The sequence below is a fragment of the Ahaetulla prasina genome, chromosome 10, assembly GCF_028640845.1.
Source record: "Ahaetulla prasina isolate Xishuangbanna chromosome 10, ASM2864084v1, whole genome shotgun sequence".
NCBI classification, from domain to species: Eukaryota; Metazoa; Chordata; class Lepidosauria; order Squamata; family Colubridae; genus Ahaetulla; species Ahaetulla prasina.
Genome location: NC_080548.1, coordinates 5,080,184 through 5,095,372, shown reverse-complemented (window position 1 = coordinate 5,095,372; position 15,189 = coordinate 5,080,184).

Genomic DNA, 15,189 nt, shown 5'->3' with positions numbered 1-15,189 from the left:
CCACCTCTCACAATACTTGACAACACAGTATCAACAGTAGAAACCTTCAAATTTCTGGGTTCTATCATATCGCAAGATCTCAAATGGACAGCTAACATCAAAAACATCATTAAAAAAGGACAACAAAGAATGTTCTTTCTGCGCCAACTCAGTAAGCTCAAACTGCCCAAGGAGCTGCTGATCCAGTTCTACAGAGGAATTATTGAGTCTGTCATTTGCACCTCTATAACTGTCTGGTTCGGTTCTGCAACCCAACAAGAAAAACACAGACTTCAGAGGATAATTAAGAGTGCATGTTTTTTTTTTATTTCATTGTGACAGACAGATGGATTAATAGATAGCTTCATTTGCATCCACACAAAATTCAATCAACATTATTCCTCAGTTAGACATTTGCTCATTTTTGGAGAATAGTTTTTTTTTTTTAAAGTGAATACATTATAGGACAAAACATTGCTCTTGCTATCCAGTCACTGATCTGATGAAAAGAAATGTACATAGTATTTCTATTTCCTTCGTAGGTTAAACAAGGACAGTAATGGGATGATCTGAATGAAACTTTATATGAGCCACGGTGGCACAGTGGTTACAGTGCAGTACTGCAGGCTACTTCTGCTGACTGCCAGCTGCCTGAAATATGGCAGTTCAAATCTCACCAGGCTCAAGGTTGACTCAGCCTTCCATTCTTCCAAGGAGGGTAAAATGAGCACCTAAATTGTTAGAGGAAGGAGGCTGACTCTGTAAACTGCTTAGAGAGGGCTGTAAAGTGGTATATAAGTCTAAGTGCTATTGCTATTTCCTCCCAACAAGTTGATGAAAAAAACACTCAAAAGTATTCTGGTAAATGGGTTCTTGTGGTCTACAGCAGTAAGGTTAGTGAGCCAGCTTAAAGCCCTCCTTAGAATGATATGGTTTGTATGGATAAGGTGCCCAGTTGCAATTTCATGCATGTCAATATCTCTCATTCATTGACCAATAATCTCTTTGGCCTTGCAAAGATTTAATCCAATGGTGGGAAAAAAATCCTTAAAATGGATGACCTGTTAAATAGGTCATGGTACATGATATACTCCAATTAGTTGCCCATCAGATTCTGAAGAAGTACCTCTCACCCTTTTTTTCCCCTCCCTCCCAAAAAACAAAACAAAACACCCCCTCCCTCCCCCACCCCCCGGCTCCCCGGGTCAATCACAAGGTAAAGTTATACATAAACCAAACATAGAATAAAATTTTCCCTTCCAATCCAAATAACCACATCCAAAGCTTTTCGTCTCCCAACCCCCTCCCCATTACATAAAATAACTTTCTAATTATTCAAAGGCAATCTGATATTTCTTAATCTGATATCTGTTTTGTAGATAATCAATCCATTTTTCCATTCAATTAAATATCTTTCCTGTATTGTCTTTTAAAAGCTGAGATTTTAGCCATCTCAGCCAAATTAATAACTTTCAATATCCATTCTTCTATTGTAGGTATCTCTTCTTTCTTCCAGTATTGTCCAATCAACAGTCTTGCTGCTGTTATTAAGTTCAGAATCAATTTAGTCTCAATCCCTGTACAATCCGTTATAATTCCCAAAAGGAAAAATTGTGGCAGGAACTTTATCTTCTTCTTCAGTACATTTTGAATAATCCACCAAATTCTTATCCAAAAGACCTTAATTTTCTTGCAAGTCCACCAAATATGAAAATATGTAGCATCATCACAATCACACCTCCAACATTTCGCTTGGATATTAGGATACATACATGATAATTTTTTGGGATCTAAGTGCCATCTATAAAACATCTTATAAAAATTTTCCTTAAATTCTGTGCTTGTGTAAACTTAACATTTCTAACTAAATTTTCTCCCATGTTTCCAACATTATTGGTTCCTGAATATTCTGTGCCCATTTTATCATACAATCCTTTACCAAATCCTTTTCGAATCTATTTCAAGCAACACATTATACAATCTCTTTATATGCTCCTGGGTCTGATTTCTAATTTGCTTTATTAAATTTTCCTCCTTTGCATTATACCAATTTTTTGATCTTCTTTCCATCTAGCACTTATTTGCCCATATTGAAACCAAGTATAATTCCTCCCTTCTTCATTTAATACCTGTAATGATTTTAATTGCAATCTACCTCCTTCAGCATACAAAAGTTCTTTATATGTAATCATTTCCTGTTTCTGTTCTATATTTATATTCTCTATTGCATGTCTAGGGCTTCTCCATAAAGGATTCTTGTAATCTAATTTATAGGAATATTTTTCCAGACCAAAAGAGCACTTCTCAACACATGATTCTTAAAAGCCCTATCCACTTTTTTTCCATAAAATAAGTACGCATGCCATCCATATAACAAGTCATAACCTTCTATATTCAAAATTCTTTCCTCTGTTAAGTTAAACCAGTCACTTATTACTGAAAGGGTTACTGCTTCATAATATAGTTTAAAGTTAGGCATTCTTAAACCACCTCTTTCCCGTGAGTCCTGTATTATTTTCATTTTAACCTCGCCTTTTTACCCTGCCATATAAATTTATTAATCCCACTCTGCCAATCTTCCAAATTTTATCCTTTTTAATTATAGGTATCATCTGGAACAGAAACAAAATCTAGGTAACACATTCATTTTAATAGCATAATCCTTCCCAATAGGGATAACTGCAATTTCTTCCAGCCACTCATATCATTCTGAACTTTTGCCATAGCAAGTCATAATTATTCTTATAAAGTTTCTTGTTCGATGAGCTAATATAGACCCTAAATATTTAACCTTTTTACTACCTCAAATCCTGTCATTTCCTCTAGTTTTTGTTTCTGTTGTATAGACATATTTTTAATTATCACTTTTGTTTTATTCTGATTTATTTTAAATCCTGATACCTTTCCATATTTATCAATTACTTCCAACAAAATCTACTTGAATTTATAGGATTGTTAACGTAACCACTACATCATCTGCAAAAGCTCTAACTTTGTACTCATATTGTCTAATCTTAATTCTCTATTTTCATTAATTCTCGTATTTTATCTAATAATGGTTCCAGAGTCAAAACAAACAATAATGGTGATAAGGACATCCCTGTCTTGTTCCTTTCGCAATCTTAATAACTTCTGTCAAACTACCATTTACTATAATCTGTGCTGTTTGCTCTCCATAAATCGCTTTAATTATTCTAATAAAACAGTCTCCAAATTGCATTTCTCTATTAATTTAAATAAAAATCCCAATGCAATCGATCAAAGGCTTTCTCTGCATCCAAAAAATAAGTTGAGTATTCTTCTTTTCCAAATATTCCAATATATTAATAATCTGTCTGACATTATTCCTCATCTGCCTCCCTTTTATAAAACCAGATTGATCAGTATGAATTCTTTGTTGTAAAACTAACATTAATCTATTTGCTATTATTTTTACAAAAATCTTATAATCATTATTTAAAAGTGAAATTGGCCTGTAGTTACCAGGTTTAGAGCAGTCTTGCTCCTCTTTTGGTATCAGTGAAATAAAAGATGTTTTCCATGACGGGGGTATTCCACTCTAATTGTATCTGATTAAATAATTCTTTAAGTGGGCCTAATATTTCATCCTGTGTTTTTATAATAAGTTGCTGTAAGACCATCTGTACCAGGGTTTTCCCATTCTTAATTGTTTAATTGCCTCCACTATTTCTCCAGTAGCTATCGGCCGATTCAGCTCCTCCCTCTGTTCTAATGTTAGAATATTAACCTTATAATCTTTCAAATAATCATAAATGTCCCTATCCAATATTTTGTCTTTTGCATATAGTGCAGTATAAAATTCTGAGAATGCCTTTTTAATTTTATCCTGTTGGTATATCTCTTTACCTTTATATTCTATTTTTTGTATGACACGTGCTTTCTGTTTCTTCCTTAAATTATATGCCAACCATCTCCCAGGTTTATTTGCATTACAAAAGGTATTATGTTTAGCATATTGTATATTCGTTGCCACCTGGTCTGCCATTAACATATTAAATTGACTCTGTAATATTTTTATAGCCTCTTTAAGTTTATGATCTTGTGGGTTTTGAATTAATAACTGTTGCTTCCTTTGAATTTCTTCTTCCAAATATCTACGCTGCCTTTGTTTATTATTCCTTTGCCTGTTGTCCAAGTAAATCAATATCCCTCTAATAAACGCTTTGCTCGCTTCCCACACAGTTCCTATAGGTGTATTAAAATCAAAAAATTCTTTTAACTGTTTCTTACAATAAGTTACATTATCCTCATATCTAAACAGATTTTCATTCAACCTCCATGTTCTACCACCTTTTTTCCCTTGTAATAATTCCATCCATACTGGGCTATGGTCAGTTAAACACCTCGGAAATATCTTCGTTTTCTTCACCCTAGAAAGCAAGTCATTAGAAATTAAAATAAAATCAATGCGTGAAAAAGATTGATGCCTATCAGAAAAAAAAGTAAAATCTCTCTCATCTGGATTCCGTAACCTCCATATATCTCTAAACTCAAAGTCTTCCATCATTTCAAAAAAGGATTTTGGTAATTTTGCATGTATAGGTATCTTCTTGGAGGAGGTTCTCTTATCCCTTCTTGTATCAATTACTCCATTCCAGTCTCCTAATAAAATAAACGAACTATAATCCCAGAGGGTCAACCTCTCATGTAACATTTTGTAAAACTTTTCTTGTTGCTGATTAGGTGCAAAAAAGTCTTTTTTGCATCTATCACCAGTTCAATAGCAATAAATCTTCCTTGAATATCTGCCTCAATTAACTTAGCTGGTATATCCTTCCTGATATATACAACAATTCCATGCTTCTTTTCCAAAGCTGATGCAACAAAATGGTTACCCAATTTTGAATTAATTAAATATTTTTGGTCTGATAATTTTATATGTGTCTCTTGCAAACAAATCACATCATTTTTAAATTGTTTCAAGTAGTGAAATATTTTCCTTCTTTTCTGAGCTGAATTCAAGCCATTAACATTCCATGACAAGATTCTATTTGCCATTACTGGCCTCCTGAAGCTTTGAAGCAGACAACGAAGCTCCTCCTCCGGTATCTTCCGTCTAGCTCCTCCCACAGCTTCCATAATGGGATCCTGACTTTTACTTTGAGACTGTTGCTCTTACGCTTAAGGGCTCCTCTTGTCACCCTTTGCTCTTGTGGTTCCTCTAATACTGGCAGCAATAAAGGCTCTTGGATCACCACGCCTTCTTGAGTCTCTTGAAGTTTTTCTATCACTTCTATTTCGACTTTCAAAACTGTAGAAAGAAAATCCTTTGCCTTTAAAACAGTGTCAATTCTATATCTCCTTCCTTGATAGAATAGTGTCAGTCCAACTGGCACCTCCCATCTGAATTGAATCTGATGTTTTTTAAGTTCTTGTGTAAAAAAAGCAAATTCCTTCCTGTCTCTTAACATCTTTGAAGGAATCTCTTTCAACACCTTCAACTCCTGTTCTCCAATTTTTAAAGTTGTCTGATATGAAACTTGCAGAATTTGATTTCTCATAGTCCTTTTCACAAAATAAACCACAATGTCCGAGGAAGCTTTCTCTGTCTTGCAATCCAAGAATTAACTCTATATATTTTATCAATTTGGTAAGCTACCTCTTGGGGTCCACTTCAATAAATTCAGCCAATGCTTCTGATATAATTTTTCTTAAGTCTTCCACGCTCTTCTTGCATACCACAATTCTAAGAGCTCCTTCCATAAGTTTATATTGTAATATCACAACCTGATCTTCATTTTGATCCACTTTTTCTGAACACCTTTCATTTTGTCTTCTAAATGCTTATTTGACTGAGAGATCTGTTGCATTTCCACTTCCAATCCTTCAATTTTTACTCAGTCCTTGAACTGCCATAAGAATATCTTCTCTTATTTTTGCATTAAAATTCTCCATCATCTCTTTTTGCCTATCTTCAGAAAGTTTTAATTGTTCTTTCAATATTTCCTCAAGACTTGGTTCAGATCCCCTTCTTCCAGAAGGCTTTAAAGGTTTAGCTGCCATTCTGTCTTCAAAAGAATCAGGAATTCAAACTTAATAACTCTCCTTCCCTCCTTTCAGTATAAAAAAAACTCCGTTTGTAACAATCCACAAGTAACGCTGCTTCATCGTACTAAAAAATTTTTACTTTCACTTTTAGACGCCATTTTAAAAGTCAATTAATCAAAGACAAAGAAAGGTTTCAAGTTTCAAAAAGGGAGTCGGTACTTGCCGTGCTGATTCTGCATCAAAGTTCGAACGCCAGAAATTCTCCTTGGAATATCAATCAATTTAATAAGTCCTCTAGAGCAGAAGCGACATTCCTCTCCTTTTTCCTGATAAAAACAGGAGCGTGCTGAAGTTGGAGGGAGTGGAATTCGGTGGGGTCATAAATCCAGGAAAATTCGCTCTTGAGAGCAAACCCCCTGTCAGACCTGCCACTCTTCCACAACTCTGATAACCTCTTTCACCCAGAGATTATGCTAAGCTCAGTGAACAGTGATTTATTTTCTGTTTCACTGACTTTTACAATCTTCGAACACGGAGTGCTCTGTTAGAGCACCCAGCAGGAGGGTGACGTCACTGGAGCCTCTCACTTCAGAGGATAATTAGAACTGCAGAAAAAATAATTGCTACCAACTTGCCTTCCATTGAGGACCTGTATACTGCACGAATCAAGAAGAGGGCCATGAAAATATTTGCAGATCCCTCGCATCCTGGACATAAACTGTTTCAACTCCTACTCTCAAAACAACGCTATAGAGCACTGCACACCAGAACAACTAGACACAAGAACAGTTTTTTCCCGAAGGCCATCACTCTGCTAAACAAATAATTCCCTCAACACTGTCAAACTATTTTATTAAATCTGCACTACTATTAATCTTCTCATAGTTCCCATCACCAATCTCTTTCCACTTATGACTGTATGACTATAACTTGTTGCTGGCAATCCTTATGATTTATATTGATATATTGACCATCAATTGTGTTGTAAATGTTGTACCTTGATGAACGTATCTTTTATTTTATGTACACTGAGAGCATATGCACCAAGACAAATTCCTTGTGTGTCCAATCACACTTGGCCAATAAAATTCTATTCTATTCTATTCTATTGATATAAGGGTGGGATTATATTGGTACATATCATCTCATGTTCTTATCACGTTTGCTTGATCCACCCCTGGTGTCCTTTTTCTCTCTACCTTTCACCTGACACCCATATATGCTCATTACCATTCCCTTCACTGGGGTAGACCATCTACTCCAGGTGGAGCTATATTCTTGGCCTAGCATATTCCCTATATGGATACATGTTGCAATAGTGGTTGAGCTGGGCAGCCTTATAAATCAAACAAATTAATAAGCTCTTCTCCTGCACACACACACACACAGAGAGAGAGAGAGCTTGGAAGAAAAATCCAGTCCAGTTCCAAGCTGGGAGAGAGACGCTGGAAATAAAATGGAGGGTGACCGCAAGGAAAGAAAGTCTCTGTTTATTTGGATGCCAGAAATTTTAGTGACAGCAGCATGTTTCTGGGGTGGCTAATAAAATGGGGTTGGGATAGGTGAACTTTTATACGTTCTTTGAGGCTTTTTGATTGAGATGTCTGTTCCTGTGTAAAAATGTATCCTTTAATATTTTAATGGCTATTGCCAGATTCCTATTGGGTCATGTAGGGGTCATGCCTGGCTTTTCAGGGAAAAGGGAAAATGTAAAGCCTACAAAGTTTGTCTGATCTAATCTTCTCAGCTTTGGCTTGTCTAATTGTATTGCTTATTTGGAGACTCTTTGCTTATGAATAGATTGGCCCAGTCTTTCTGAATGGATGCAAAATCTCCATTCCAAAAGACCAGCCTCTTCAAGCGTCTGCTTGAGCCTGTTTTCCTATGGCAGGAAGACTGGGGAAAAGATTTTTTTTCTCCTCTTCTCCTTTAGGGGAAATATATTATTCTGCCTCTTTTAACATTCCCCAAAATATTTCATTCTCTATGAGGGTGGCAGGCTTCCCACACTTGGAAAGCTGCTCCAGACTTCCTTTTCTGGTGTTTCTTTGACCTGTTTTTTGAAACCAGGTGCCTGCTTGCATTCTCTGTATAAGCAGCTTATTCTATCAGAATAAGTTCTCCAAGAAAAGGAGAGAGGGGATCATCTGGAAAAAAGGAAATCTCTGGGGCCAGTCCTATCCAAAGCACCCACTGCAAGTGAATGTTCCCACTAAGAGCAAATCCCAGGCAGAAGATCAAGTTCTACATGACCTTCCTTGGACATTCCAAGCTCTTCTTCTAGGACCATTGAGTCAGGTATTTACATTATTTCCCTGCCAACCAATTGCAAGACTTAAGATCCTGCCAATTCTCCCTTAAGATGTGGCTTTAATCCTATTAATCCAGGCTCTGGGGATGTCACATTAAAGTTGCCTTGCTTTTTTTTTTTAATTTGCATTTATATCCCGCCCTTCTCCGAAGACTCAGGGCGGCTTACACTATGTTAGCAATAGTCTTCATCCTATTTATATATTTATATACAAAGTCAACTTATTGCCCCCAACAATCTGGGTCCTCATTTTATCTACCTTATAAAGGATGGAAGGCTGAGTCAACCTTGGGCCTAGTGGGACTAGAACCTGCAGTAATTGCAGGCAGCTGTGTTAATAACAGACTGTCTTACCAGTCTGAGCCACAGAGGCCCCTGTGTTTCTGTGTTTCTTAACCTCAGCAACTTTAAGATGTGTGGACTTCAGAATTGGGTGGCTGGGAATTCTGGGGGTTGAAATCCACACATCTTAAAGTTCCTGAGGTTGAGAAATACCAGATTATATTAATTAATTATGCAAAGTGCTAAATAGTTGGAGCTAGATATTTCTGTTTGCAAAACTGAACAATAAGTATTTTTATTACACATTTGTTTTCTCTGCCCAAAAGTCAACTCCCATGTGGCTGAAATAAATCTCAAGTGCAGTTAGAATAGAATAGAATAGAATTTTTATTGGCCAAGTGTGATTGGACACACAAGGAATTTGTCTTGGTGCATATGCTCTCAGTGTACATAAAAGAAAAGATATCTTCATCAAGATTTCATTAATATATGTATATATGTAGTTGTTTCTAACCAAAAAGGAATGATATATTTAAATAAAGAATCGCCTTCTAATCACTGCAATTTTTGGGGATGCTATGTTTACACAGAAAAAAATTGACAGAACCAAATTCAGCCATTACAATACCTAACAAAATCCTTTTGTGTTCAGTGTAAAGATTTTAGCCATGCAACTGCATAAACTCTGTGTATGTAAGAATACTCTCCAAGTATCCTAAAAAATTGATGTAGGTTATTGAATCAGACTGCCTGACTCCTTCCCCTTCTGTACATTCATTGTAGGCGCATAAAACCTCAGGAAAGAGCAATCACAGTGAGCAATCACAGTTGGAAAATGAGACTAAAAACAGATGCCTCTTTTATGGAGTGTCAGAAGGAAATCCAGTTCTTTCTGAGCCAGAACAAGAAAAAGAATGCAGAAATAGGCCGTTGCTTTAAGAGGTGAAGTTTATTTCCAAGATCACAATACATGCAGAATATCAGGTCAGCTATCAGAAGTAATCACCCTGAACCTTCTATCACCAAAAGTCCCTTAGATCCGGTCTACTGCCAGAAACCAGGCCGTGCAAACAAGCAAAGCCTCATCTGCAGGTCCACAGAAAAAACTACTCTCCACAGAACCAGACCCTAGTGCCCAAAAGGTTGGGGGCTGTTGCCTTAGATAGGAATATCTTGCCTTTGTTCTCTGAAATTGGCAGAAAGAGCCTCTCCTTAAACATCCTTAGAAAGTGTAATTGACTGCTTCTCCAAAAGGGGGCACTTGAGTCAGGTTGTTTGTTTGTTTGTCATAAGGCAATGTTACATTAACTGGGAGACTACAATGCTAATACAAAGTAGTAGTTTGGCTACGCAGACTGATAGCCCATTCAGTTCACACACACACACACACTCCAAAATCCACCAGAGGAGGTGAGCTAGATTCGAACTGAAAGAAAGACAAACAGTGTCCTGCAGAGTCATCTGGGGCCTTCTCCCTCTATTAAGTTGCTTCACAAACAAGAGTCACATTCGGGAAGGTCCAATGCTGGCAGGGTTCCAATCATCTGCACGAAGCACGGTTCATTTTCCCACTGAAGTGGTAACTGGCTATCTACTTGTATATAACAAGCTTTTGAACTGCTAGGCAGGCAGATGCTAATTCAGGTACCCCATCAATTTTCAGTTGCAGTTTTTCCACTTATTAATAATAATAATAATAACAACAACAACAACAGCAACAACAACAACAGAGTTGGAAGGGACCTTGGAGGCCTTCTAGTCCAACCCCCTGCCCAGGCAGGAAACCCTACATCATCTCAGACAGATGGTTATCCAACATTTTCTTTAAAATTTCCAATGTTGGAGCATTCACAACTTCTGCAGGCAAGTCGTTCCACTTATTAATTGTTCTAACTGTCAGGAAATTTCTCCTTAGTTCTAAGTTGCTTCTTTCCTTGATCAGTTTCCACCCATTGCTTCTTGTTCTACCCTCAGGTACTTTGGAGAACAGCCCAACTCCCACTTCTCTGTGGCAGCCCCTGAGATATTGGAACACTGCTATCATGTCTCCCCTAGTCCTTCTTTTCATTAAACTAGACATACCCAGTTCCTGCAATCGTTCTTCATATGTTTTAGCCTCCAGTCCCCTAATCATCTTTGTTGCTCTTCTCTGCACTCTTTCTAGAGTCTCAGCATCCTTTTTACATCGTGGCGACCAAAACTGAATGCAGTATTCCAAGTGTGGCCTTACCAAAGTGGTATTAACACTTCACGTGATCTTGATTCTATCCCTCTGTTTATGCAGCCCAGAACTGTGTTGGCTTTTTTAACAGCTGCTGCACACTGCTGGCTCATATCTAAATGGTTGTCCACTAGGACTCCAAGATCCCTCTCACAGTTACTATTATTGAGCAAGGTACCACATATACGGTACCTGTGCATTTTTGTTTTTTTGCCTAAATGTAGAACCTTACTTTTTTCACTGTTGAATTTCATTTTGTTAGATAGCGCCCAATGTTCAAGTCTGTCAAGATGTTTCTGTAATTTGAGCCTATCTTCTGGAGTGTTGGCTATTCCTGCCAGCTTGGTGTCATCTGCAAATTTGATGAGTTCCCCATCTATCCCCTCGTCCAAGTCATTGATGAAGATGTTGAAGAGTACTGGGCCTAAAACAGAGCCTTGGGGTACTCCGCTGCATACTTCCCTCCATGTGGATGTAGTTCCGTTGAGGACTACACGTTGAGTGCGGTTGGTCAGCCAGTTACGAATCCATTTGGTGGTGGTGCTGTCTAACCCACATTTTTCTACTTTATCTAGTAGTAGGTTATGATCTACTTTATCAAATGCTTTACTGAAGTCCAAGTAAATTATATTGACAGCATTCCTCTGGTCTACTAATTTTGTCACTTTGTCAAAGAATGCAATAAGATTAGTCTGGCATGATCTGTTTTTGACAAACCCATGTTGGCTTTTGGTCATTACTTTATTTCCTGCTCAATTAACATGATAATTGTAAGTAGCAGTCTCATAGAGGAAAGGATCTTTTGTTTATTGTGGGGTCCTTCAGAGGTGGGTTTCAGCAGGTTCTGACCAGTTCTGGAGAACCGTTAGTGGTATCAGCCTCCGCATGCTACTTTAATTGTTTTATTACTTAGTTAATTGTTTTACTGCTTAGTTAATTGTTATATTGTTTTCTTTGGTGTTAAGTATTGGGAATGGAGTAATGTGCCTTTAAAGCTGCTTTGGCTGCCACAATGGGGGAGAGGAGTTTTATTCAAAGTCCAAGAGCGGGCTTATGCCAACGAACTCTGCATACCAGACAAGCGGAAGCCACCGGAAAAAGAATGCCACATGAAGGCTAGACTAGACTGTTTAACCTTTGGAGGGAGGAGGGATGTATGAGGGATATGTATGTGTAAGTCACTCCTACTATTCAGATCTTGCTTTTCTTTCATTGCACTCAGTTCATACTCAGTAAAAGTATCTTTCTCTATAAACATGGAGTTGGGCGTTTTCTTTCTGGGAAATTTTGGGTAGTTCAGAGAACCAGCAAATACCACCTCTGACTGGCCCCGCCCCCATCTATTCTCTGTCTCCCAAGTCCCAGATGATTGGGAGGAAATGGGATTTTGCAGTATCCTTCCCCTGGAGTGGGAAGGGAATGGAGATTTTACAATATCCTTCCCCTGCCACGCCCACCAAGCCATGCCACGCCCACCAAGCCACACCCACAGAACCTGTAGTAAAAAATTTTGAAACCCACCACTGGTCCTTGGTGCTATCTGAGTTTGGTTGTTTTCTTGCAGATGCTTCATTACCCAACTACGAAATGTCATCAGTGCTACGTTTTGTTTATTAATGAGTCGAATCTCTAGTATTCAGAGAGTAATGTTTACCTGAATGGGTTGCCGCCTTTAGCTAATTTTAACTTCTTTGCCAAGTTTGTACTTTTTCATCCTTTGCCCTGGGAATGGCTGTGAAGTTTGGATGTGAGGAACAAGGGAAGATTGAATGGCATAGAAGGTTTGACTTCCTTTCCACAGGAGGAACAAAACTTAAGAGAACCCACAAAGCAGATTTCAGGAATTCATATTTGCCTCCTATTATTTCCTTGCCATTCCCATTTCATCATTTCTAAGGCTCCCTGTGCTCCTGGTTTCTCCATAAAATGCCTCAGAAATTATTCTTTCTCTGCACTTCTTCTCCTTTTCAAAACAGTCCCAGTTACAGTCTAATACAAGAGATAATAATAATGCACGCTGCATGTGGCAGCCGTGACTTTTGTTCTAGGAAAAAGAGTCAAGGGACATATAGAGATACCACTTTAACAAATTCATTAGCAAATAGGGTGAGAGCTTTGCCGGTTCCCTTTATTTCTTTCCATAACCTGACTAAAGAAATTCCTCATGTCTCTCGCTTCCCTTATCAATTGCTGTTCTTGGGGCTCGGCACCATTACTATGCCAGAAGGGCACACTGTAATTAAATATACTAACAAACACAAAAATTACAAACAAACAAACACAAAACAAACAAACAAACAAACAAAAAAATTACAAAACAAGGTGTACATGTTGTAGAAAGTTAGCATCCACCCCGCTCCCAGAAGAATGAAATGTTTTCGAGGAATAAAAGAGAGAAATAAAAATCCGAAGGAAGACAGAAACTCAGAGGTCCAAGCAGATACTGAGCTGGAGGAGCTTTTAGAAATGCAGATATGGTAATCCATTACTCCTGCAGGCAGATTAGCCCTCACCCAAGAGCCAACATAGGGCAAAGCCATAATAGGAATTATTGCATTACCCTCCAAACTTCAACTGAACTTAGCTCAGACAAACACCTCGTTTCGTACTTTGCCTATAGAACCAGCTATGACTCCTACATAACCATTATATGGCCCCATGGGAGTCTGACAACAGCCAATAGAATACATGTTCTTGCACAGGAACAGGAAGCTCAAGTGTAAAACCCAAGAGAAGGTATAAAAACCCCTTACTCTCAACTCCATGTGGTCAGCTGCCCAGAATCACACGCACTTGGTAGTTCTGTTCATCAATAAATGGACCCTCTTTCCAATTAGCCTCCATTTTGTCTCCAGTGCCTTTCTCCCGGCTTGGAACTCAACCAGATGGATATTTCTTCCAACAGCATTGATGATAATGGTGTCATCCTATTCCTTGGCTATTTCCCAGTTCCAGGCCCTCTCTAGTGAAATCCAGAAGTTTGTACTTATTTAATTTATGTATTTATTTGCTAAATATCTGCCCCATCTTTCATTCAGGAGTTCCTTCCACCAATTTTCTCCAGAAAAACAATGTGTGTGGCAAGTTAGGGCTGAGAGTTGCAGGTCGAATCAACAGCTGTGTTTGAGACAGTCAAATATTCCTGCATCCCCCTTAGGGCTATAAAAATTAAACTGCAAGGGTTTTTTTTTCTCACCCTCCATTACTCTTTTTTTTACTGCATTTTCTTTCTTTTCTTTTCTTTTCTTTTCTTTTTAAATCTGAAGATAAGGTAAAGGTAAAGGTTCCCCTCGCACACACATGCTAGTTGTTGCCGACTCTAGGGGGCGGTGCTCATCTCTGTTTCAAAGCTGAAGCGCCAACGCTGTCTGAAGACGTCTCCGTGGTCATGTGGCTGGCATTACTCAATGCCAAAGGCGCACGGAACGCTGTTACCTTCCCACCAAAGGTGGTCCCTATTTGTTCTACTTGCATTTTTATGTGCTTTCGAAACTGCTAGGTTGGCAGAAGCTGGGACAAGTAATGGGAGGTCACCCTGTTACATGGCAGCACTAGGGGTTACACGCGGCTGGCTTCAGGGAATCATTAATGCTTCTTTGATGGAGGGTGTCTTCCCTGCCGCCCTGAAATAGGCAGTGGTGAGGCCCCTCCTCAAGAAGCCTTCCCTGGATTCAGCCATTTTGGCAAATTATCGTCCTGTCTCCAACCTTCGTTTCATGGCGAAGGTTGTTGAGAGTGTGGTCGCACAACAGTTCCCCCAGTACCTGGATGAAACTGTCTATCTAGAACCGTTCCAGTCCGGTTACAGCACGGAGACGGCCTTGGTCACGTTGATGATCTCTGGAGGGCTCGGGACAGAGGTTGTTCCTCTGTCCTAGTCCTATTAGATCTCTCAGCAGGTTTCGATACCATCGACCATGGTATCTTGCTGCGGCGGCTCGGGGGGCTGGGAGTGGGGGGCAAAGTTTATCAGTGGTTCTCCTCCTATCTCTCCGACTGGTCACAGACGGTGTTGGTAGGGGGCAGAGGTCGACTCCGAGGTGCCTCTTATGTGGGGTGCCACAGGGGTTGGTCCTTTCACCTCTTCTGTTCAACATCTATATGAAGCCGCTGGGTGAGATCATCCGTGGTTTTGGGGTGCGATGTCATCTGTACACTGATGACACCCAGCTGTACATTTCCACCCCAGACCACCCCAACGAGGCCATCGAAGTGATGTCCCGGTGTCTGGAAGCCGTATAGGTCTGGATGGGGAGAAACAGGCTTCGTCTCAACCCCTCCAAGACCGAGTGGCTGTGGATGCCGGCTTCCTGGTACAGCCAGCTTACTCCATTGCTGACTGTTGGGGGCGAGTTGTTGGCCCCCACGGAGAGGGCTTGCAATCTGG